The sequence below is a fragment of the Ictidomys tridecemlineatus genome, chromosome 4 (assembly GCF_052094955.1).
Source record: "Ictidomys tridecemlineatus isolate mIctTri1 chromosome 4, mIctTri1.hap1, whole genome shotgun sequence".
NCBI classification, from domain to species: Eukaryota; Metazoa; Chordata; class Mammalia; order Rodentia; family Sciuridae; genus Ictidomys; species Ictidomys tridecemlineatus.
Window position 1 is genome coordinate 85006885 of NC_135480.1, and position 26678 is coordinate 85033562.

Consider the following 26678-nt stretch of genomic DNA (forward strand, 5'->3'; position numbering starts at 1 on the left):
ATTCTATAGTTTACATTGTAGAGATCTTTCACCTCTTTCATTAAGTTGATTCCCAAGTATTTTATTTTTTTGAGGCTATTGTAAGTGGGGTAGTTTTCTTAGTTTCTCTTTCAGAGGATATATCATGGATACACAGAAATGCCATTAATTTATGGGTGTTGATTTTATGTCTTGCTACTTTCCTGAATTCATTATTAGTTCTAGAAATTTTCTGGAGAAATTCTTTGGATCCTCCAGGTATAGAATCATGTTGCTGGCAAATAATGATAGTGTGAGTTCTTCTTTTCCTATCCAAATCACTTTAACTCCTTTCAACTGTAATCGCTCTGTCTAGAGTTTCAAGAACTATGTTAAATAGAAGTAGTGAAGGAGGGCATCCCTGTCTTTTTCCAGTTTTTAGAGGGAATGTTTTACATTTTTCTCCGTTTAGAATGATGTTGGCCTGGCAATTAGCATAGATATCTTTTACAATGTTTAGATATGTTCCTATTATCCCTAGTTTTTCTAGTGTTTTGAATATGAAGGGGTGCTGTATATGAATATTTCAGGTGATATTTCCTTTTTCATCATGGATGTTAGAATTTGTGTTTTCTCTTTTCTTCTCTTCATTAGCATGGCTAGGGATTTATTACTCTTGTTTATTTTTTCAAAAAACCAACTTGTCAATTTTTTCTTTTGTTTCAATTTTATTGATTTCAGCTCTAATTTTACTTATTTCCTGTTTTCTACTGCTTTTGTTGTTGATTTGTACTTCTTTTTCTAGGGCTTTGAAATGTAATGTTAGGTCATTCATTTGTTGACTTTTTTTTTCCTTTTAAGAAATGCATTCCATGCAATGAAATTTCCTCTTAGTACTACCTTCATAGTGTCCCAGAGATTTTGATATGTTATATCAGTATTCACATTTACCCCTAAGAATTTTTAAATCTCCTCTATGATGTCTTCTGCAATACACTATTCATTTAATAGCATATTATTTAGTCTCTAGATGTTGGAATAGCTTGTTTTTTTTATCATTGATTTCTAATTTAATTTCATTATGATATGATAAAATGCAGCAAGGTAAGAGTACCTGATGGGAATACTGAGAAACTTTAATGCGAAGATTTGAGGAGGAAGCTGAAGCTGCAAAGGAGACCCCCAAGATTAAGAAATGCCCAAAATGTGGGACATTGTCCTAAGAAAGCTGCAGGAATTAAACAAAGACAAGCCAACAGAAAAATCACTTGGATTGCAACCAACATGGCTACAGGGGCAGAGCTTCATAAACCTTTTGGAGAGTACATCATAATGCCATGTGCCCCAGGTACCAGACAAGGAGCTATAAGACTTGTTTGCCCAGCTGGATAGCCATCTTGCTTTGTTCCTATCCCTTCTTTCTATCCCTAATTTTGTGAGTGGAAATGTTTACTGTGTACCATTACATGTTGAATACTTACTGCTTTTAATTTTACAGAGCTCATAGAATGAGATTGCCTTGGGCCTCAGAGAAGACTTTGGACTTGAATTTTGAGCAATCCCAGAATTGTTGAGACTGTGGGGACTCTTGGAAATGGACAAAATGTATTTTGCATTATGAGATGGTTGTAAGCTTTCGGAGGCCAAGGGCAGAAGGTTATGGTTTAGATGTGAGATTTCTCCCAAAAGCTCATGTGTGAGACAGTGCAAGAAAGTTCAGAGGAGAAATGATTGGGTTATGAGAATCTTAAGCAAATAGTGAATTAATCCCCTAATAGGGATTAACTATCTGATAACTGAAGTGGTAGTGTGTAGGTAGAGGAGTTGGGCATTGGGGACATGGCTTTGGAGTGTATATTTGTATCTGGCAAGTGGAGGCTCTAACTGCTTTCTGATCATCATGTGAACTGGTTCCTATAGCCACACTCTTTCCTCTGTGATGTTCTGCCACACCTCCAGCCCTTAGGAATGGAGCCCAGGATTTTATGGACTATGACCTCTGAAATCATGAGTCCTCAAATAAACCTTTCCTCCTAAAATTGTTCTAGTCATATCACAGCAGTAAAACAGCTTACTAAAACAAGAATCAAAGGAAACAAATAAATGAGAGAAAAAAATATGTATATATATATATATATACATATATATATATACATATATATGATGTAAAATTTTTAAAAATTGAACATACAAAAAAAACCTTAAAAGTAAAATAATACAAAACAAAGCTGAAATATACTAATCGAACATCCTAGTCCTCAATAAACTGATCCATGAAAATAACTGGTTTTAAAAGTGGTAGAATAAGAGAGGAGGAAAAAAAAAGGAGAAAAAAAAGTTCTTGATTAAAAGTTAAAGAATTATTTCTGTTGGAGATGAAGAGATTCTCAGCATCCCTTCTCAGCAGTGTTAGGTCTGGAGTAAGATGACTGTTCTACTCTCAGGGTGGGGTTGCTAGGATGAGAAGGTTTATCCTGGAGATAGAACATCTGGAGGAAGGGTTTAGCCTTAAGTAGCCTGTAGGCTCTTTGCTGAATGCCTATTGCTCCCAAGATTTTATTTTATTTTATTTTATTTATTGGTTGTTCAAAACATTACAAATATGATCTTGACATATCATATTTCATACATTAGATTCAAGTGGGTTATGAACTCCCATTTTTACCCCAAATACAGATTGCAGAATCACATCGGTTACACATCCACATTTTTACATAATGCCATATTAGTAACTGTTGTATTCTGCTACCTTTCCTATCCTCTACTATCCCCCCTCCCCTCCCTTCCCATCTTCTCTCTCTACCCCATCTACTGTAATTCATTTCCCTCCTTGTTTATTATCCCATTCCCCTCACAACCTCTAATATGTAATTTTGTATAACAATGAGGGTCTCCCTCCATTTCCATGCAATTTCCCTTTTCTCTCCCTTTCCCTCCCACCTCATGTCTCTGTTTAATGTTAATCTTTTCTTCCTGCTCTTCCCAAATACCAAATGGTCCCAAGATTTTAAATTAGAACTCCTCCAGGGACTAGTAAGTATTTGTCCACACTGGAAGCCTGCACCCCAGGGCTCTCTTTTGGGTTCCACTTGTGTGGTATAGGAGCCAATTCTTAGTCCACTACAGCACCTGCCTACCACACATTTCCTGGTGTTTTGTTCAGTCTCCAAACTTAATCTCTCCCACCTGTGCCCTTTTGAATTCTCAGCCAGGATTTGCCTCTTCCAGGTGGCACTGCAAGCAGCCAGATTGCAGGAGGAGGAGGAGAGCCAGGTGAGTTTCTACAACCCACGTTCCCCTGTGTAAACTTCTCTACACATTTGATTCTCTCCTGGTCACTTAGGCACACTCTCTGTTGCACAGCATAGGTTTGCCAGGCCTATTTTTGGGGCCAGATGCGAATTTGCCAGAAATTGGCTCTCTCAGCCACTGGCCCCTGCCCTGTGACTGCAAAACGGTTCCTTTCTCTGACTTCCACATGCTGCCTAGATGGAATTTCTTTCTTGCACAAGGATATTGTACAATGGACCTTTCAGTTCAGTTGGGCAGTATCTTTGATCTTAAACTCTCCTTATCCAGACATGCCTTAGCTCTCCTAAAAATGCGGGTTCCTTTGATTCCCTTATCCCTTTTACTGTGTTCCCTGAGGGACCATTCTGGCTTGTGTTCTCTGGCCAGGGCTGTGGTGCTGGGGATTTCTTCCTTATTATATCTGACCTCCTGATTCTCCAATCTGTTTTGAGTGTCCAGTATTAAATTGCAGTAAAGTCCCCCTTATTTGTATCCATTCACCCACCTTGCTGAGAAACTGCCTGTCTTCTCTTCTTCGTTTCACATCATGGAGCAGCCAGAAAAGTGGCCTGCTCTATTCTTCCATCTTGAAACCCCCTCTCTGATTGCTTTTTGATGGATATGACAGAAGCTATAATATAACAGCCTGAAAGGATACTAAGAAGGGGGAGGCAGTATCTGTTATCTACCATTATTATTATTTTTTATTATTAGAATGGGTGAGAAAATAAGTATTATTACGTTCATCATCATACTCTCATTTGGTTTAAGTTTGTTTTTGTTTTTTTAAACATTCATTTTGTACTTCTCAGTACCAATGTACATTTTTCAACACCCCAGATCTACTATATAAATTTCTATAAAAAGTTATTTAATTGGGTTTACTCGAACAGAGATGTTTACATTCCCTGCCTAAAATTATAAATCTCAATTAAATATAAGAGATGTGTGGTCCAACTCTATGCATTGGAGCAAATAAAATATAGTGTGTTTTCAGCAGGGAGAGGCTCAGGGAGGTAGGATCTGTCCTGTGGGTGACAGCTAATGAAGTATCAGGAGGGGATTAGGTGACTGCCTCCTGTACCCATGCCTTTTTTAAAACATACCAGATAGCATGAAGTTGAGACAAGAAAGGAAACCCAATTGATGGGAGCTACCTTCCTCCTAGACCTACATAAGTATAGAATTGCATAAGTACACGGAGTTCCTGTCTTCTAAATTACCTTCAGATGCTTCTGTGGTAAGCTGTATTGCTTTAAAAATAACAACAACAAGAAGAAAACATTTTTTTCTGTCTACTTTGACCTCATTCTTCTCCTTTGGGATACATCCATTTTATTGAAGAGGTGACAGTTTGTTCCTTCTGCCAAATGGATGATATACTGTTGAACAGAGAGTGTCTGTCATTGATAAGCTTATACAAATTCTCTCCTCTTTGGTGGCAGTGTGGTAAATTGCACAGAACTTTGTCATGCCAGTTAGTGCTGCCTAAGAACTTACAAAAGAAAATGAAAACAGAAGTGTTACAGCAAACAGGTGCCTGATACTATTAATTCTGACTGGCTGACTGCACTAGAAGAAGAGAAATGGATTATAGCTACTTCATGATTATTTTTAAATTATATATTTGCACATTGTATTGTTCCTCTGGGAAGGAAGTCGTGATGATAATGTAGACCACCTTTGTGTAGGACTCCAACTTGACTCTTATCAGCTGTGCACTGGTGGCATTAGACATGTAATTAATCAGAAAACAATTTAATTTCTCCTTGTCAGCAAGGCAGGAGGTGGGATGAGTATTGGGTCATCTGAATTTAGTAAGTTTTGTTATTTTTATCTTAAAGGCAAAGAAAATATTATATAGTATCTATAATTGTCAGCCATTCCTGGGGTGATAGAAAATTAAACCATCAACTAAAGAGCCAGTTCAGCATCCCAGAAAATTATAGTAAATATGCATCTCAGTGCTTTTATGTTTAAAAAGAGAATTAATTAGTTTATTAAGTCATCTAAATTTCTTTCTTTTACATACAAAAATTTATTGAAAAATATTTTCCACTTAAGTATTGACTAAGGAATAAGCAATAAATATCAAAGTGTTTTGATAATCTTGAAAATACTGTGAAATTTATCTTAGGTTTCTTAAACTGGACTGACTTACTGCAATCATTATTTTGAACAATGATATAGCTTTCCTAATAGAAAATTAATCTTATAAATTTATTTTCTTTGTTATAAAATAATACTCAAAGAATTCATATTTTACCATGTCCCTGAGAACTTGTGAATTAATGTATACAATGTTAACTTTAAGCAGAGATAAATTTAAACCACACCAATATGAATGTAAAGTGTATCTATTAATACTAAAAATTATTTTATTGCTTATCATAGATGCCTGTGGGTAAGTAGTCATTTGAGTACTTTCAAGGCAACAGTTTATTTTTCCCTTTGTTTAGTTTGTTGAAATACAGTTTTATTCTGAATATAAAGTGAATAGAAGATTGCATTCATTGAGCACCCAAGTAGGCCAGCAAAATAGGGATGCAAAAAACATGCTCTTCTTGACTTTTAAACAAATGTTATGGATTTTTCAGGACCCAAATACTAAAATGTGTCAGTGATATATCATATATAAATATATCATGTGTCAAATAGACCATATGTAACTAATTGTGAGAATGAAAAACAATTACATGCTACATATTATCTTCTGTTTATTTTACCTCTTTGGAAAATTCTATTTCGCTAACATTAAAGAAGTTAAACATGGATTTCTTGAAGCTTTGTCAACTTCAATATTTACTGATATTTATTTGATATGGGAATTAGTCACAATATTTTTCCTTTCAAGAATATGGAAAAGACAATTTTTCCATACTAATTCTTGTTATAACTCTAACAGAATTCATCATATAACACTGTTCTCACTGATGTGTCTGAGCTGGTGGCATACAGCATGACTTTGGCCTCTGTCTAGGGTGTGCTGGATCTCTCTGAGAGGTCTAAATCAGATATAAAGATGGCTTTGAGTGATGATCTTTTTATTTTTTGTACTTTTATATTTTTGTAATTTGGATTTTTAGTTGTTTGTATTAAAAATACAAGACCATCTGTTGTATAAGGACAGAATCAATGTCTGAACTATGTGACATGTCATACATAAGAGCTAAAAGAATTCTTGCTATAAAATATTAGACTTCTATTTATAAATTAATAAAAAGAAAGTTTTATTTGTTTGGTGCTTATCTTGGATTAGGAGGAGCATATATTATATTTGTGGTTGTAGTAATTTCTAGGTAGAAAATATCCAAACAGGCTGAATCACTTTTCTAACTTGATTTTCCTGATGTTTTTCAATATCAAGAACTAATCCCTGGCTGCACAGCAGCACAAGCCTGTAATCTCAGTGGCTGGAGAGGCTGAGGATTGCAAGTTCAAAGCAAGCCTCAGCAAAAGTGTGGTGCTTAGCAACTCAGTGAGACCCTGTATCCAAATAAGATACAAAATAGGGCTGGGGATGTGGCTTAGTGGTTGGCTGCCCCTGAATTCTATCTCTAGGACCCCATCCCCACAAAGAAAAAAACTAAGAAGTGACTTCCTGGGATATTCTAAATGTCTTCAGTGAAAGTGGTAGCACTGGTTTTAGGTAGATGGGGGGATTATGAAAGCGACAAGTAGAAAAAAAAAATACAGGAAAAAAAAAAGAGAAAAGAAAGTGAAGAAAAAGAAAGTGAAAGGGCAAAGTCTTGAAGAGTAAGTACTTTCAATCAGGCTCCTAAACCTCATTTCACCATTGCCACACAGCATATATTCCTGGCAGAATTTGCTTCAAAGAGGTTCTAAAGGTCACCAATAAGACAACTGACATATATGCCTTCCTACTTGCTCATCTAGTGATTCAGAGAGATGCACTGACTGTCAGTGTCTTTGCTGGCCTAGAGCTATTTGTATTTAATGCCCAAGTTTAGAAAGAACTATTTTAGCTTGGCCCTGGGATTCTTATTAGTTTCAGAATAACCCTGGAGGAAATGACTGTTTTTTAAAATGGGATTCTATAAAATTCAACATGTAACATTTGTTTCATGCTTCAGTCTGTCCTCTAAAAAATCATAGCTATAGATAAAATGCTTCATGTAGACATAGCATATATAATTTTCAAAGATTGCACTTGGGGATAGGGATGACAGAGATAAAGGACATTTAAAAATATTCTAATTCCCAGTGACATATTTAAGTTTCTTTGATTATAATTCATTCATCTTTCTGTTACTTATACTAATATTTATTTAATGTCTACTAGATACTCTAGTAGACACTAAAGATATAGTAGTGAACAAGACAGACAAACCCCCATCTTTGTCCAGCTCCTATTCTAGTGGAAAAGATAAACAAATTAGCAAAAATAGAAATAATAAAAAATCTGATAGGAAAAATTCCTGTGTAGAAACAAAGTAAATTTAAGTAAACAAAGAGATAGTGAGTGTGATGGAGGGTAGGATAGCAATGCATTATTTTATATAGACTAGTTAAGAAAGTTCACTGTAAATAAGTCTCTAAGGAAAATTTGGTAAATGTAAAAAAGCAGAACACATGAATATTTAGAGGAAAAAAGGTGCCTCAGACAGGAGAAGGCAAATGTCTAATTCCTTTAGAATGAACAGTGTTCATGAGAAGAAGTGATATGGAAGAAGGACCTGTATGAATGAAGAGAAATGTGTGTTAAGAAGAGTGACAGGTGGGCTGGGGATGTGGCTCAAGCGGTATCACGCTCGCCTGGCATGCGTGCGGCCCGGGTTCGATCCTAAGCACCACATACAAACAGATGTTGTGTCCGCTGGAAAAAAAAAATAGATAAATGAATATTAAAATTCTCTCTCTCTCTTTAAAAAAAAAAGTGACAGGTTGTGAAATGTAGAGATAGGCAGTAGCCAGATCACATTTTGAGCTGAGGAGATAACACATTAAATGACTATCTTTGCACATTTATGAAATAGACTGTAGAACTTGAACAAGGAAGGAAACAGAGAAAAGGCAAGATGGTATTGGAATAGTTTTAGAGTGAGAAAACAGTACAGGTATATGAATGCTATTTCTTGACTTCTTTATGAGGCTGTATTGATTTTTGCCTACCCCAGTACAGTTCACATGATTCAGCCATATTAAAAACATCTACAGAAAAGATGAAGATGGATCTGCTTTCCATCTCTCATGATAATTAACTGTACTAGTATGTTCAGTTCCAGGCTCTGTCATATCATGGTAACGTGGATAATCACAAATGTATTCAGGAGAAGGAAAACAAAGTAATGAAAAACCTTGAAATGTGGTAATAATAGAAATAACTGGAAAAAGTAAATCAATGACAGCTAATATTTACAGGAGTTTTTGACCAAAACTCAAGAGATACTTCCTTTTTGCAAAGTCTTCATTGAATTAATTGACTCTTGCTTTTTTTGTTGTTGTTTTGGGGTAGCAGGGATTGAACTCAGGGGCACTCAACCACTGAGCCACATCCTCAGCCTTATTTTGTATTTTATTTGGACACGGAATCTCACTGAGATACTAAGCACCACACTTTTGCTGAGGCTGGTATTGAACTTACAGTCCTCCTTTCTCAGCCTCCCAAGCTGCTGGGATTACAGGCATGTACCACTGTGCCTGGTTCGACTATTGCTTTTTATAAGCCATGGAGTTAAAGATATAGAACTGTAAGATAACAAACAAAAGCCAAGTAAGCTTTTATCCTATTTATACTTCCATGGAATAATTTGACTTGTCTCTTTCTTTTATACCTGGGTTAACAGTAATTACTTTCAATTTCAAATTGTCATCTTTATTTGTTATTTGGAGAGCTGAACTCTGTATATTCTTTAATAACAAGCAGCTATAATTGTACATGACAAGATACAAAGACTTGAAGGAAAGTAAACTTTTTGTACCATATGTAAATATTGTATTCAGTAACTGCTCTATTAGTGAGATGCAAAAGCCTCTCACTCCCCACAACAAGAAATTGCCACATAGCCAACCATCTCAACTCAAAACGCAGAAGTAAATACTTCATGCAATTGCTACCTTAAATAAGCAAAATTAATCATATTCAATCAGTTGAGACTTATTTTAAGAGATTCAAAGTGACAAACCAGTAGAAGCTACAGAATAACAAAGGGTAGATTGTATTAATCTAAAAAGAAGGCCATTCTAAGCAGCCAGAGTTGCTCAATGGTAGAATCAGCTGTACCTCAAGGCAGTCTGTCAGCTCTTTTCAAATACAGTTCAGCCTGAGATAAATGATCATTATGTAATTTTAGTAACATACAGTTTGCTCTGATTATATAAAAGTCCCCTGCAATTCTTAGAACTGTGATTCTACAAGTTAGACTTCAAAAATAATTGTTTTTATCTTTAGTATTTAATAATAGGTGATGTTTTTATACCAGGATATTACCAAATGAGAGAATGGAGAATGATTACAGGTAGAACTAAGAACAGAAAGAAAATATTGGAAGTTAGAAAGAAAATCTGTGTATATCTATCTGACCTGATACCTATAGGATATAATGGATAAGAGAAGAGAGTAAGAAATAGTTCTGTCTGCTCCTTTGAGCCAGCATGTTTGAGAATCGTGGAGATAGAAATAAAAATAAAGAAAAACTAAAAGAGGAGGTTATTTTGAAAGTAAAGATGAAAAGATAAGATGTAACACTGAATTTGAGAAAGTATTGTCAAATAAAAAGCAATGAATTGGTGGAAAAATTAATATATTAGTGTGTTTCTGGAGCATAATGGAGCATAAGAAAGAATATGATCTGTTTTGGATTCCATCCAAAATAACTTTTTTAAGTAATATAATAATATGGACCTGATTACAAAATGGCCTTTTTATGTACTCAGATTCTATTCCATTCTGCAAGGTTATTCCATATGTTTGGAAACATGTTTTAAATATAGTTTCCTAATAATCTTTCAATATTAATTACATTCAAAATGCAAAATAGCACATTTTGGAGAAAACGAACTTGAATTTGGAGGCCTGTACTAGTTTCAGTTTTGCCATGAATTGTGGGACCTTCCGTAAGTCATCACTTCATTTTCTGTAACACTGTGCTCTCAGCTACATAAATCCTCTTCTATAGGCTAATGTTTTCCAATCATCTCAGAACTTCTAGTAGAACCCCAAGAGAAAGTTGACATAAAAATGTATTTGTCCATACATTTGAAAGAATGGTACTAGACACATCCATGTAGTATTTACTAAAAGATGTTAAATGAGGTCCAGATTAAATAATTAAATCTTTAAAGAAAGTTAACAGATAGGGAAAATGAAGTACCACACTGCATAAACTGACAGCAATGGTCTGAATTTTCTTTCTTTCTTATGAAGGGGAAAGAAAGAGGGACTTTTCTCCAACGAAGATAGAGATCTTCAAAGAAACCACTTGCATTGATTGACATGTCTCCAGAAAGAAAAAAGTCTCTCATCCCAACCCAAATACCATCATTCTTCTACTAAATGATAGAAATGCTAAACAAAGCATACTTGAAAAATCTTGAGAAAACCTTCTATACATTTTAAGAATGAGTGATATAAGAGAATAGAAATTGGCTCCCATTCTCTAAAGTCAGGAAGTTGATAAGACCTACCTACTCTTAAAAACAGAAGTAGATTTAAAGATAGCAGGGGATCCACTAAGTCCTGACACTTGGAAGGGCAAAGATTTGTGTGGGTCAGAAGTTGGTGCGTCAGATATAAACAGATTTGAGCCATCTAGATTCTAGCTAGTACCACCTGACAGGAGGAGGTGACTAAGAATAGGGAGACTATGTCTTAATAAATTGTATGGTGCTATAACAAAATACTGAAGCTGAGTACTTTATAAAGAAAAATGATTTATTTGGCTCACACTTCTGGAACTCTAAGATCACTACACTCCAGCAACCTGTTTAGGGGCTCCTAGTTGTGTGAAAACATGGTAGAGAATTGGAAAGGGAAACCGCAACATACCAATAGTGCCAAGTGCCTGTCTTGGCCTTACCTTATACCAACTTGCTCTCCTTAGAACTCACTCTACAAGCCACCATTAATCCTATTTGAGATGGATCCCAAGGATCTTATTGCCTTCCACTGGGACCTCCTCTTAGTGTTCACCTCATGCTACCACACTGGGGACCTAGCTTCCAGCATATGAACTATTGAGGAGCACTCAAATAATACCTGAACCATAGCTGACTACTAGTGCCTGGAACTGGAAGGAAGTTATTCACATAAGACATCAGTCAGAGTGTGGGTTGTCTTGTCTACAACTAGGCAGAATGTTAGATTAGAAAGTATCATCAAAGAACCAACATATGCAACCCACTAAAGAATCAGCATGTGGATAAATGCCATACACATAGTCTCTGTGGACACATCATGACTTGCCCAATCAATCAACTAAGACTTCTGATCTTTTGGTGTTCATCATCTGAAAGATTCATCAATAGAAGAGAAGGGAAATAAAGATTAAAAGCAAAAATAGAATAAAACAAAGGCATCCTTTTTGCCCCACCATAAGTCCCCTGGCAACAGAGCAAGCCTTATCTGTGGGGAAGAAAGAAAGGAGGAATGAGAGGTTAAAGACTGTTTGGGAAGGACTAATGTATTAATACAGACAGCTCTTTGCATATACAGGTTCTGCATACAAGAGATTCCACCAATTGCAGACTAAGAATCTTTCAAAAAAATTACACCTGTGCTGAATATATACAGGCTTTTCCCCTTGTCATTATTTCTTAACAATTCAGTATAAAAATATTTACATAACATTTGCATTGTATAAGGTATTATAATTAATCTAGAGATGATTTAAAGTATACAGGAGAATGTGCTCAGGCTATATGCCAATCCTATGCCATTTTATGTAAAAGACTTGAGCATCCACATGCTGGTATCTGCAGGGGGTCCTGAAACTAATCCCTTGTGAATACCAAGGGATAACTGTATACTAAAAATTAATTTTAATTGCTATATCATGCCTTGTTCTAATATTTTAAAGAGTATGGACAGCTGGAGATCTATTGACAATGTCATCTAGGGCAGGGGAAAGGAAATTTGGCAGATGTTTAAAGCAGTAATTAGAGAAACATAAAATTTTTTCAGTCTCGGTCTTAAATGTATTACATATAATTGGACATTTTTTTATTATTGATATATAAACTCACAGTAATATTTAATTGATATTATTTTTTTCAGTAAAAATGTATTGAAAGCTACTATGAGTTAGGGAACATAGACCCTAGAAACTGCAGATTAATAGAGAAAAAGGACTCCCACATGATCTTCATTCATATAGGATACAGACTGTCAAGTCCATTCAGGCTACTCTAACAAAGTACAATAAACTGGGTGGCTTAAAGACAATAGAATTCTATTTTCTCAGACTTTTACAAGCAGGAAAATCCAAAATCTAGTCACCTTTGAATTCGGTGTCTGCTAAGGGACTATTTTCTCATGAATGGCACTTTCCTGATATGTGCACATATCATGGAAGAGGCTAATAATTCTTTTTTAAGGGTGCTGATCCTGTTCATGAGTGCTCAGCCCTTATGACCCAATCACCTCCCAAATGATCCCTCTCTCAATACTATCACCTTAAGGGTTAGATGAATTCTGGAGGGATACAAGCATTAGATCACAGTATAGACCTTTGGACCCAATGATCAAATCTTGAGCTAGATTGAGGGAAACGTACCCAGGAATCTTTATAGTATAGAGCATTCCTTATGTTAAAAAATAGTTTCATTAGAATCCTCCCTAGGTCATTTGTTAGTAATGCACATTAAAATAATTCAGAAGACAAGGCTTCTAAGAGGGTGATAAAATATTGAGTATATTTAGATAGGAGGAAAGAGAAGAAAAGTGCATTAAAACAGGGAACAATGCACTCACATTTTGCAGAGAGCTCCCAGCTCTGCCTCCTTATATCCATCCTTCAGCACATTACAGAGATTCTTACTCAGCTCCTCTGCCTTTCCCCCAAGCACTCATATTCCATAACCTTAAGCTCAAGTGAGCTATTCAAGCTTAGCAGAATAAATTGAGGATATGTGACCTGTTGATTCATGAATGATTAATTGTACTGTTTGGATAAAACATAGAATCCAGAACAAATAGATGCTTTTTCCTAGATTAATGTGCAGAAGTTATGACATTTATGTTTTTACTAGGCATTTTGCTATAACTTATGTCAATATAGTGGTTTATTACAGAATGTTATGATTTTCATTTAATTAAAAAACATGCGTGGCAAATTTTTTTCTACTGAGAGATTGTAGAAAAATCTATTCTTAGAGTAATAAATAGAACAAAATGGAATATTTGATAGAGCCTATGGGAATATCACATGATAATTCCCATAGACATATATTGAAAACAGAGTTTGGACAATCCTTCATTTATTGCTTCTGATATATTTAAAAATGATTCTACATTCTTACAGTGGGGAATTAATTTTCAAAGGTTTTCATTGTGTTTATTCAGTATTGGATATGAGCAATAGCGGTAATCATAGAATTAATTTCATAAAATAGGTCAGAATTATTTATTGGTGTCAAAGGCACTAATAAGAAAGACATGATTCCTGCACCAAGTATTCCATGCTGAGCTCCTCAAGCCAGTTTTTTTTTTTCAATTTGCAACTATTAACTTTAAAATTGAATATTTAAATTATTCAGCTTTCTTCTCCCTTGTGGGGAGAAAGCATATATGGTATTTTACTAGGTCATGCATATACAGTCCTAAAATTGGCTCTGTATTCTCCTACTTAAAAAATAATTGCACAGTTTTCCTCTTGACTCACAGTACTGGGTCACATGGGCCTTAATTACTATTCCCTTCTAGTCTGGGGCTTCACGTTGAGTAAGCCACAGACCACAGGATCTTAGAGACACTTCAGAGGGTCCATGATGGCAGATTATGTTTATACTACTATGTTATTGATCTTTTTGAAAACTGTCTTGATATTTTTATTAGTGATGCATAAACAACCTTGAGAAAAATGCCAGAACCGTGGTTCAAATATGGCTACAGCAGCACCAAGTAGTATTAAGTAAAATTTGAACTTTAGTCTTACCCAATATCCTTAATGAAACTATTGAATACATTAATTTTTATTAAAAGCTTTGAGCACACATCTTTTCATAATTTGTGTGATGAAATTAAAAGCATGATAAACCACTGCTAGGTCATGCAGAAGGCTCATGGTTCCTTTAAGAAAAAGCATCATGCTTCTATTTGAAATTGTGTGATTTCTGATTTGTGAGAAAACCAAGAAGCCATTTTTCCATGAAACACCAATTTACTTGAAAGAAAGACTGACAAACTGTGATTCAGTTGTACTTGGCAGATATTTTCTTTAAAATGATGTAAGTAGGCCTGTCACTTCAGGAAAATAACTGATGGTATTTGTTACCAGAGACAAAATTCAAGCTTCTGTCCCCAAACTAACTTTCTGGAAACTTATGTTCACCTTCAGGAGCCAGATCACTTCCCAATACTTAATGATTTTAATGGCGACTTTAATTTTAATTTATTTTTTTGTTTTTTACAAATTGTCTAATAAAGTGGGAACAATTCAGTGATGCAATATTTTCCAAATGAACAAAAGCATGAAGTTACAAGGTCTTACACAAGTAAAAGAGCATGTCAAAATAAATACCCAACCAAAGGATAATTTAATTTAGCAAAGTACAAAAAGTTCACAGACATGAATTTTAGAATATACATCACATTGTTCCTTGAGGAAACTTACTTCTTGTGTTTTGGTATGGCACTTAAGAACACACATGCTTGTTTGCAAAGGATGTCAAAAATTCTTCTTTATTCTTTCTCTCTGTTTCTCTTGGTTTGTGTGTGTGTGTGTGTGTGTGTGTGTGTGTGTGTGTGTATTTGAGCTGGATTTTCTTCATTTGCTCCACTTAAAGCAGCATTGTAGCTGATTGGACACAAAACAGGTATGAGGATCCACGCAGCTTCCTTTATTAAGTCAAATTTTGGCTTGCAAAAATGCATAATTATGCACTCTTTTTTACTGGCAATTTTTTGTTTTTGTTTTGGAAACTACAGTAGCCATTATTTCAATAAGATGTCATTAAGTTTTTTTTTTGCTTGTTTGTTTTTGTTTTGGAAACTACAGTAGCCATTATTTCAATAAGATGTCATTAAGTTAGCATATAGTTGGATTAGTATGGTTGTTTTAAAAATAATTGGTAATGATTACTTTCAATTTCTCTGTTTTAATGCCCAACAGAGTAAAAATATGATCAGATATTACTCACTTAAACACAATTATTGCTTTAGTAATTTTTCAAACTGCAAATATGTCCAACACCAAAAGGTTTGAGAACTACCCCTGTACAAAATTTAATGTAGACACTAAATATATCTGATGACTCAAAGCATGAGATGGAGACTAGCGTGGAAGTCATATTTGAAATCAGGAAGATAATACTTGAAGAAACTCATGAACTATAAAATATTCTGACCTTCCTCATATAAATCCTGATATATCCAAAGGAACTACTAAATTTAACATTCTCGAGGGGAAGCAGAAAAATAGCAATGACAAAGACTAGATGTTGAAAAACACGTTTCACTTCCTTCCCATTCTTTCCTCTGAATTTATTTACTCATTCAGTTCATTTCTTCTGTTGTAACACCTCACATTATATATCCTTTTCTTTCTATTTTTACTTATTTAAAATCATTACTAAATTACCTCATGTCTGGTTGGCTTATTTGTATCTGGCTATCAGTACCATCGTTCTTTTTTTTTTTTTTTTTTTGCTCTTCCAACCCATCCTGAAATATGCAGAATGATTAACAGGTTTATTTTAGTCCCAGATACATCACTATCAACCCTCTACACAATCAGGTATAAAGAAATAATTATTTTTAAGCATTGATGAAAGAATGAATCTAATACTTCTCATCACATCCACCACTCTGATCATACATTTTACTCTCTGTAAATAAGAACTGTTCCAATGAAAGTTTATTCATGTTCTCTTCCAGCATGACAAATCTATTTTAATCTTGGTATCTTTCTTTGCATTACTCCCATAATCCTTCCATCATCATCTTATATATCATCTTTTATAAGATGTAACCATTGTACTTATTACTTTGTAAGGCAATAAGTACAATAGCTAAAACACAGAAAGCAAGTACTAAATAAATATTCATGGCTTTCCCTATTAATATTACTACTATACCATAAGCTATGAGAGGACAGAGATTATGCCCTCCCTGTATCATATTTCAGTCACAATTATAAGTAGGCTACATATACATATAGGAAAGGCACACAGACTATACATGGCTGAGAGTAATGATTATTTATATGTTGACTAATTTTCGAGTTTGAAGAGGAGCCATACATCTAAGAAATTCACTTAATAAGCATTTGACATTATATATTACATTTATAATAAAGAATAGCATTCAAACCTAGGACACTATATGGGGCTAGACATGAAACCCTATCCCAGAATATTATGCACAAGGAAAGAAAGTCATCAATGGTAGTCTAGTAATTGACAAAAAGTCAGATTAATCAACTTTTTCTAGTTAAAATAATACAAACAAAATTCAAGTTTATTTACCAAGTTTGTACCATATGTGGAAAACTGCATAGTATCACAAACATTGGCTATTAACACATAGTGGCTCAGAATTGGAGAGGTTTGACAACATAGATAATTCTGATGTTGTGCTGCTGAAACACAAGAGTGAACAATCTATTCTATTCTACCTACATTGCATATGATCTTCTTATGGAACAGATCTTGGAAACAAGCCTACAATTGCTTAAATTTTGGAGAGAGTGAACATTTGTTTTTGGAAGAAAATACACATGCTGAGCCACTGCACAAAGTAATGCATATAGGAAACTAGCTGGGGAAAAATAAAAAGTCTCACATAAAGGAGGCATAAGTTCCAGAACAGACACCTGGTATGGGGAGCAAGTCCCCTGAAAAGAACAACCAGATTCAGTTACAGGACAGCTGGGACCAAAACACCTAGTCTGATGCTATTTGATACCAAGAAAAATCCACTCTCCCTGGGTAAAGATCAGTCTGGGAATCACGTGTTTGGTTCCATTAAATAGTATGTTTCAACTCTTCAAGTATCATTCGATGGGCAAAATGTGTGGGAATAGGGATATATTCCTAACTTGGAAGTCATTTGCCTATAATAGAAAAATATTCCTAAGGGAAAACTGTTGAGGACATTTTTTACATATTTTAAAATAATGGTCACTTTAAAAGCAGGTAGCCCAAGCTCTCTGTAACAAAATAAATGTCAGTTGTTAGAAAAACACCTTGAGGGATTATTTTGGTTTTCAAAAGAATTCTTTTGAAGTTTGGATAAAATGGGCCATGCTGAGAGACATTAAGAGCTGAATGGTTCTGTTTATAAAGTGGAGGCATTTTTAGTTCCTTAGATCTGACCTAGAGAAGAAAGCAACAGAGAGGTAAAATAAGAAGAGGACAAGAACCTGAGGAAGATATTTGGTTTAATTGTCCCAAGATACCATGTACCATCTCTTTATCTAAATGGTAGTTTGCAGAAGTCAAGGCAGAGGCACTGACTTCCACATTCATGACATTTTCAGATTAAGAAAAGGAAATGAAAATCTTTATGGGTAAAATAGAAGTTCAGGGGAACCAGTACTTTGAGACAAAATGTAATAAAGAGACATTAAGTCTCCTAGTGAGTGCTTAGACAGCAGGTGGTGCAAATAGGAGAAATTGAACTTTTCATCCTGTGAGGGTGCCAGGGGGCTCAGAGAGTGTCTTCTAGCTTTTATTTAACATATGAAAGGAAAAGAAAAATTTCTAAAGCTGCAGGACTATAGACTCCAGCAGTTGCAATCCGGACTAACATCTCACCTGTGTTCAACTTCAGCAATTAGAGAGATCCAGGATGGTGAAAGCCACAGCAGCATGACAGTGAAGCAGGTCTCTATGCAGACCAACCTTAGCAATGTTCCTGTCTGTATTGGGAGCTAAGTAACTGTAACAAGTTTCTGTAATGTGATTAGAGTTTCTTAGAATGAATAATTGTCACAGTTGCTGTTGTGGAAAAGTAATTAATTATATGAAGTAATTATAGTTTTCCCTCAAGTATACTTAGGCTTGATATTTTTTTTCTAGAAATAAAAATAGCAAAAGCAATATTGTCGGTATCTTGATAGGTAGTGTATTGTTTAGAACCAGGATTGTAAGATAGAAAAGAGCATTGATAGAATGTGAAGCAGAAGTGGAGCAAAATGTTAATATAAACACTGTCCTAATGCAAGGGGTGACTTCGAAGGGGGCAATTTTAAGATGAATATCCTTTTCAGTAGGGTGAAATACTCAATAAAACACTGCGTAAATGAGAAGATGAGAATAACTCAAACACAGTCATACCCTCATAGGATTTTGCAATTTCAGGGGAAATAACCATCAATAAGACACATAAGTACAATAATTTAAAAGTGTGTTAAATGTGCATATTTAAGCCATTTGATTAATTTTAATTTAGAATTCAATACGTTCTACTCTGATCTTTCAGTATTCAATATTCTAAATAACCCAAACCTGAAAAATACTGCTTCAGAAAAAGGATCTGAAACGCGGGTCTCCCTGCGCCTACGGTGAAGCAACCGCCAAGCGCTGGACCCCGGCTTGAGATAGTAGTTTCCTATTACTATCTCAATAGTAATAGGGGGGGGAGTGGTAACAAAACCACAGGGGGATTGGCAGGTTTTTTCGGAGCCGGTGGAGCAGGTTACTAACCCGCGGATTTAGCTGGCGTCCGGCTAACTGGTATGAACCCTCTGTCTCCTTATTTAAATGTGGATCCACGATATCTTGTGCAGGATACGGATGAGTTTATTTTACCCACTGGAGCTAATAAAACACGGGGCAGATGTGAACTAGCCTTCCTTACCATTGGAGGATGTTGTATGACAGGAGCTGCATTTGGGGCAGTGAATGGTCTTCGGCTAGAATTTAAGGAAACCCAGAACATGGCCTAGTCCAAACCAAAAAATGTACAGATTTTGAATATGGTGACTAGGCAAGGTGCACTTTGGGCTAATACTCTAGGTTCTCTGGCTCTGCTTTATAGTGCATTTGGTGTTATCATTGAGAAAACACGAGGTGCAGAAAATGACCTCAACACAGTAGCAGCCGGAACTATGATAGGCATGTTGTATAAATGTACAGGTGGTCTTTGTGGGGTAGCACAAGGTGGTCTGGCAGGACTAATACTAACTATCCTCTATGCACTATATAATAACCTGGAACACATGAAAGGTTCCCTTCTTCAACAGTCACTCTGAAGATTTTTAGCAACTCATGAATGTAGGACATTTCAGTAGTCATCTAGACCAATTAATCAGTCTGGAGTTATATTCTCTTCTACCTACAATTAGTTTGAGAAATTGGAGATTTGGATTTGCTGTGATAAAGATTAGGACTGGCATTTCTTCTTGCCCTTAGTTAAAGGCAAAACCCTTTGGTGACTCACTGAGTAACGTGGTTGGTCCTCTTCTCCTTTGGAGAAGATATTGCACCTGTTCTGTGCGCAGTCTGGCTGCAGCAAAATAACCCCGGGGGTGACAAACAACTTGTGTACATTGATACAGCAGGAGTGGAAGCCATTTATTATAGGACAGGAACTGTATTTGTACATTCCACACAGCTTATCAAATTAGCATAAACTAGATACAGCAGTCAACCAATTAGGAATCTCCACACTTAATGGCTCCCTGGCTTTACTTCACAAACCACTCCCTCTGGCATTTTGTCAGGCGGCATCCAGACTTGTTTACAGACTCTAACAGTTCTGTCTCCTACTCCTTGAACTAGAAAACCACTTACTCTCAGAATTCAGGTCATGCTTATTGTTAATACTTTATCACTGTCTGTTCATTTCATGATCTCAAACTGCAATGTTGCCCTGTGTTCTGAATAAAGGGTAAAAAATAGAACCAAAGGCATAACTCCCACATAAACATAGTTGGTGTCTCCATTCTAAAACATCTGCCCAAGCCAGGCACAGCAGTGCACATTTTTAAGCCCAGCATCTTGGGAGGCTGAGGCAGTATTGCAAGTTTAAGGATAATGTCTGCAACTGAGGAAGACCCTGTCTGGAAAAACTAAAAAGGACTGGGATGTAACTCAGTGGCAGAGTGGTCTTGATTCAATGCCCAGTACCACACACACACATACAAAAAGTAATAATAATAAAATAAAACATCTTTCTGGATATGAAGGCAAAGTTAATCTTGGCATTTTCTTCTGCCTAAAGGAGGCCAAAATAATATGTTTTTGTGTTTGTATTGCAATGAAGGACTGTTGGTGAAATTAACAACTAGGATAGGATTTTTCACCAGTAAACTGATAAGTTGGCATTAAGTAATCTGAAGGTACTTCAAGTTAATCAGAATGGTATGCTAGAACAGTCTATCCAATAATCATGTTTAATTCTGTACATAGTAACTCCTTTCTGGGAATAACTAGAAGCTAAAAGTTTTTCAAGAAGCCTTAGGAAAAGTTAAGGAAAATACAGGTGAGTTTAATTTCTGAAAAAAAAACAAAAAAAAGAAAAAGGATCTGAAATAAAGTACATGTATATTAAGAATATTAAAAGTAATTTTTCCTTAAAGAAATATTGTTATAGAAAATTAATCCAGAGATGATCTCAGAAATAGGTTGTTCACAGTGAATTTCTCATATGTTAGTTGAAAACATAAAATTCCTGTTTCCATAAATATTTGAAAAATACATTAACTTAATGAATTATGATTTTAATATGTTTGAAAAAATAATTGAATAAAAAGAAAAAAATCAAATATACATACATTCACATTAGTATCCACATAAAATTTGATCATTAGTACCAGTCCAATGTATGTGATAGTCATACCATGACTCCTATACTGGGACAGAACAATAAGACATAATATTTGAAGAAATATGAAGAAGCTTACTGTCCTCATATTATTTGTATAATAGTTTTGGGTGTGAGAAAAAGTTAATGAGCAGGAAAAATGAAGGTGAATAATATAACATGAGTCATACTGTAGAGTGTTCATATGCCATACAGTGGTCAAGGAAGGAAGTGTTATAGAATGATTAGAGAGAGACAACACTTGGTTATATTCAGTCCTTGAAAGATGAGTTTGAGATATGGAGGGAGGGGGGGAAATGATTCAAGGGAAGAGAAATGCTTTGAACAAAGGCAGTCAGGCCTATATTTAAGTAGAAAGGAATCCAGTGAAGGAAGCGGGTAGGCAGAAAGCAGGACAGCAATGATTACATAAGTCAAAGAAGGATAAAAGAAGCAGGTACACAGAGCACTATGTTAAAAAAATGCCACTAATAACAATGAATATAAAAGGGAAAACTGCTAGGTACAGAAATGAGAAAAGTGGGAATGATCTCGGAGACTAATGAAAAGAAGAGGAGATCTGAAATTAGACACTCAAGTTCAAACTTTGGCATTGCTACTTATTGTCCACATAGCTTTATGTGTTACTTTATGAGCCACTTAAAATACATCAACTTTAAAAGTGAAATAATATTACTTCACAAGTAGAAAGGATGAGCTAGGACATTGTTTCTGAGCACATTAACAGTAACTAATGTCATAGAAATGATTGGTCTTACATTATTGGATATGTGTCTGGGAAGGAATATTTATAGCTAGGTACAAATTTTGCATATAAGAAGTATGTCAGAAAAAAAAAAACTCCTATGCAAAGAATCAAAACAAGATCATTCTAGACTAAAGAACCAGCAAGTATAAAGGTTGTAGCAGGAAAGAGTTTAGAATAACCAGTAAAAAGGAGCCAAATATAGAAAGAACACAGTGAGCTAAGAGGAGAATTGTTCAAGATGAGTACAGAAGTAGGGTGATTAGCAATCACCTTGATCATGCTAGTGTTTATTCTTTTAATACTATGAAGAATAACACTAAGAAAAAAGTGTCCATAATGACTTTTTCACACTAACCATAAAAATAAATATTTGCTACATTTCAAATAAAGATATTATAATCATACTACAAAATATCAAGTAAAGCATAAATTAGTAAAACTATAAATGCAAAGAATAAATGACCAAAAAGTATAAATTATGAGCCACTAATGACTGCTTCCTTTGAGAAGGAAGGAAGGAAAAGAACATGGGAAAAGGTTCAGAGACATGGGATTAAGTGAAAGGGAATATGAATTTAATGTCTCATAAATAATTTTTTTTGCTTTGCCTTTTTAAATACTTGAAGTAGAGTAAAATCATATTTCAAAAGTAAAATAGTTAGTACAATGTAAAAATGGGGACTTTTCTTAAATTGTAAAAGAATGACCTAGAATAATTATAGATGGTGTAGGTTTGCCATTGTGTGGTGGGGGATGAAACTGCTTCTAATTAATAGTCAGCAAAGATGAGGCTCAAAGTGGAGAAAAAGCCTAAAGACACTTTGAGGAGACTGCAAAGATGTTCACAATAGCTATTTGGGAAAGTGGGAAAAACATAAATTTGAGAATAAATCTGAAGTTTAAGTTCTGGAATTTAAGGAAATCCAATTCCTTAAGATTCCACAAAAAAAATTGTTCGATCTAAAAAATTGTTTAAGTAAAGTTGTAGGAAATAAAATCAAGATACAAAATATCTGTTGCATTTCTGAAAACAAATGATAATGTAGCTAAAAAGAATTCAAGGAAATAATCCAATTAAAATGACATCAGAAAAGCTCAAACTTCCCTACAAAAAGATGTTAATTACCTTGATGTATTCATTACATATTGTGTAGATATATTGAATTATCATATTGTACCCCATAATTAGTGTCAATTTAAAAATAAAATATTATTAAGGAATAATTTTAATCAAGGTGGTGAAACAACTGTATACTGATAGCTATAAAACACTGATGAAAGAAATTGAAAAGGACAAAAATAAATAGAAACATATTCCATCCTCATGGATCCGAAGAACTCATATTATAAAAATCCCCACATTACTTAAAAGAAATTTCTGTTTAAATCTCAATGATATTCTTTTCATAAGAAAGAAAAAAACCTTAGTATTTGTATGAACCAAAAATACCAAGAATATCTATATTGATTCTGAGAAAAATAAAGAAGGTTGGAAGTATCTTACTTCCTAATTTAAAATTATACTACAAAGCTACAGTAATAAAAACAATAAGGTGCTGTCATAAAAATAGACACATAGACTAAAACAGCATAGAGAGTCCAGAAATAAAGCCAAACAAGGTTGACTAATATTTGACATTGGTACCAAAAGAACCTCATAGGACATGTCATCAAAAATGGTGCCAGGGAAACTGGATTTATATAGGAAAAAGAATGAGATTGGATTCTTATAAACACAAAAATCAGCTCAAAAAATTAGAGGATCTAAATGTAAAACCTATGAAACTCCCAGGAGAAAACTGATATTGGCAATGATTTTTGGATATTACACCAAAAAGTTCCGGTTTGCCAAAAATGAATCAGTGGGACTATATCCACTTAGATAATCTCTACAACAAAGGAAACAACCAGAAAAATGAAAGTGCAACTTAACGACTGGAAAGAATATTTACAAACCATGTATCAGGTAAGTGGTTAAATCCAGTATGTATGAATAACTCACAGGACTCAACAGCAAGAAAACATATTATCTACTTAAAAATGGGCAAAGGATTTAAATAGACATTCACCTACAAATGGTCAACAGGTTACAAAAAAGATTCTCAAGGTCACTAACCATCAGGGAAATGCAAATCAAAACCATAGTTAGGTGTCACCTAATACTCTTTAGAGTAGCTATTATGGAAAAGAGTTAGCATGAATGTGAAAAAAAGGGAAATGTGTATACTGTTGGTGGTAATGTATATTGGCAGAGCTGTTATGGAATATAATATGGAAACTTCCAAAGCTATTACATTTAGAATGATCATATGGCCCAGCAATTCTTCTTCTAGGTATGTACCTAGAGGAAATTAAACCATTACCTGGGTGGTTTTTACATTACCACGTTCTGCATTACCACGTTCATTACACTATTCACTTTAGCCAAGATGTGGAAACAACCTATGTAGCCATGAATGGATGAAGAAATTGTGGTGTGTGTGTGTGTGTGTGTGTGTGTGTGTGTGTGTGTGTGTGTGTGACGGAATATTATTATTCAGGTATAAAAAAAAAGGAGAGCCTATGATTTTCCAAATTGATGGACCTATAGTACTTAATGCTAACATAAATACAGTAAATAAGTCAGTTCAATTTATAGCTAACATGTGCTAAGTGAAATAAGCTAGACTTACAAGGCAAAATATTACATGTGGGATCTTAAAAGAAGATCAAATAAAATAAAAATGTGGTTACCATGGTTAGAGTTCAGGGGAGAAGATGGAGAAATAAAAGTCAAAGTTTCAAAGTAGCAAATATGCAGCCTGAATGAGTTAAAAGATCTACTGTACAACAGAACAACTATAGGTAATAGAGTATTCAGGATTTTGTGAAATCAGTAGATTATAGCTGTTCTTCTCATGGAGGTAGATGGGTAAATATGAGATAATGAATGTCATTTCATCCTCTGAAATAATAAATAGATATTTATGTAAACATATACACATACATATTATAGATACACATCATGTTATGCGTATTGATGTGTATATAGATATGTATTAACATCAAGTTGCATACTTAAATATACATATTAACATTTATTTAAGAGAAAGGAAGATAGTGAAACCAGTTGTGTAATTTTGTCTATCTTCCAGTTAGTTATAAGCAAATGAAATGATTATAATTATTGAAATTAATTAGGGCTAGAAATATCATGGGAAAATGCAATACAGTTGGGGTGAGAAGAGCAAGAGAGGTCTGAAGACCTTGGCATTGTGCTGGGAAAAGAGGAGAATGAGGAGGAGGAGGACAAGCATGGTGAAAACAGGGATGGGGGTTCATGGTAGAGCAGAGTCAAAACTCCTGGGCTGAGGTACCAGAGCAAATGCAGAGCAAATGAAGGTCAGAGGTGACTGTCTAAAGAAAGTTACTTGAAACTTGACATTTTTGTTGGGGAAATGTAGTTACTAGTCATTACAAGTTCTCAGGTATGACCCTGAAGGCATGGTGTTGGAAGAGTAAAAAATACTTTTATATCCTTTTCTGGATGTTTCTTTTGATTGCAGCTAAGCCTATGAGGATTGCGCCCACATCTCTGACTTCTCCAATTTCTCTAATTTTATTGAACTGTAGTCTGATGAGTTTATGGGTTGTCTTTCAGATGTAATTCATGTTTTCTTGTCTGTCATTTGAACAATTCCAGTCACCTTCCCTGACATACACTTATATTTGTTTTACCTATTCACTTCTTATTTATTTTTTAAGAACCTGACTATCTTTCAGGTAGATCGTCTCATGAACCACCAACTGAGGATGATGGTGCCCTCTTGTAGACACACTGAATGTATAGCCTGCGTAATTTATTTGGTGCTGATCATATACCTTTTCAAATATCTTGTGTTACCTTGATACATCATGGTGCTTTATGCAGGGTGTGATGACTATCTAAATCACTTACCCACATCCAGTGTCATTTTCACTCAGGTGACCACTATATCAGTGCTCCTTTGGTAGTAGTGTAGGGGGTATGGCTTTTCAGGGGCCTAATTTCTTTTTACCCAATGGCTTGTGGCTTTGTTGTCTCATAGTCTGGGCATTCTACCCAGACTAGACATCTGACCTGGCCAGCCAAGTCATGGGATGAAAGAGCCCAAATCTCTTTTGAGTAGGATACTTAAATCACTGGGAATACTTTGGCTTTTACTCTGATTTAAATAGGAAACCATTACAAGAATTTGTCAACAGAAGAACACAGTGAAATATAAGTTTTTGCAGGAACTATAGGAGATAGGCACCAGGGAAGTGGACTAATGACAGTAGTCTGGATAAGCAATGATGGTGACTTGGACCAGTGTGGTAAGAAAGGAGGTGTTGTTAAGTATTAGGTTTCCAGATATATTTTAATGTTAAGGACAATAATATTTTCCAGTGATTTGTATATACAATGTGAGAGGAGAAAGATAGAAGGAAGAAAGGACAGAAAGATGGAAGGGAGGAAAGAAGGAAGGAGATGGAGCTGACAACTCTTAGAAATGACAACTTAAGCATCCCTCAAATAAATTTTTAGAAGTGAGTAAATATGTTATCTTTTCTCCACCAGGATTGACTTATAGCTAGATTAGATATTTCTGTAACTTCTGGCCCTAGGTTTTCCTGTTCTAGTGGGCAGTGCATTTTCCTTCATTATTACCCTGAAATAAAGAAGAATATTTTAGGCATTTATAAATTAAGAGCATAAAGATTTTTTTATCACCT

At 34.9% G+C, this 26678-nt stretch overlaps 1 protein-coding gene and 1 pseudogene across 3 annotated transcripts in view; both read left to right on the forward strand.

The window, feature by feature from the left end:
* The window catches only part of Cntn5 (contactin 5), a 1189809-nt gene that overhangs the window by 494327 nt on the left and 668804 nt on the right, over positions 1-26678 (forward strand). The window lies entirely within an intron of this gene.
* LOC101960878 (mitochondrial import inner membrane translocase subunit Tim23 pseudogene) lies at positions 1243-19637 on the forward strand (annotated as a pseudogene).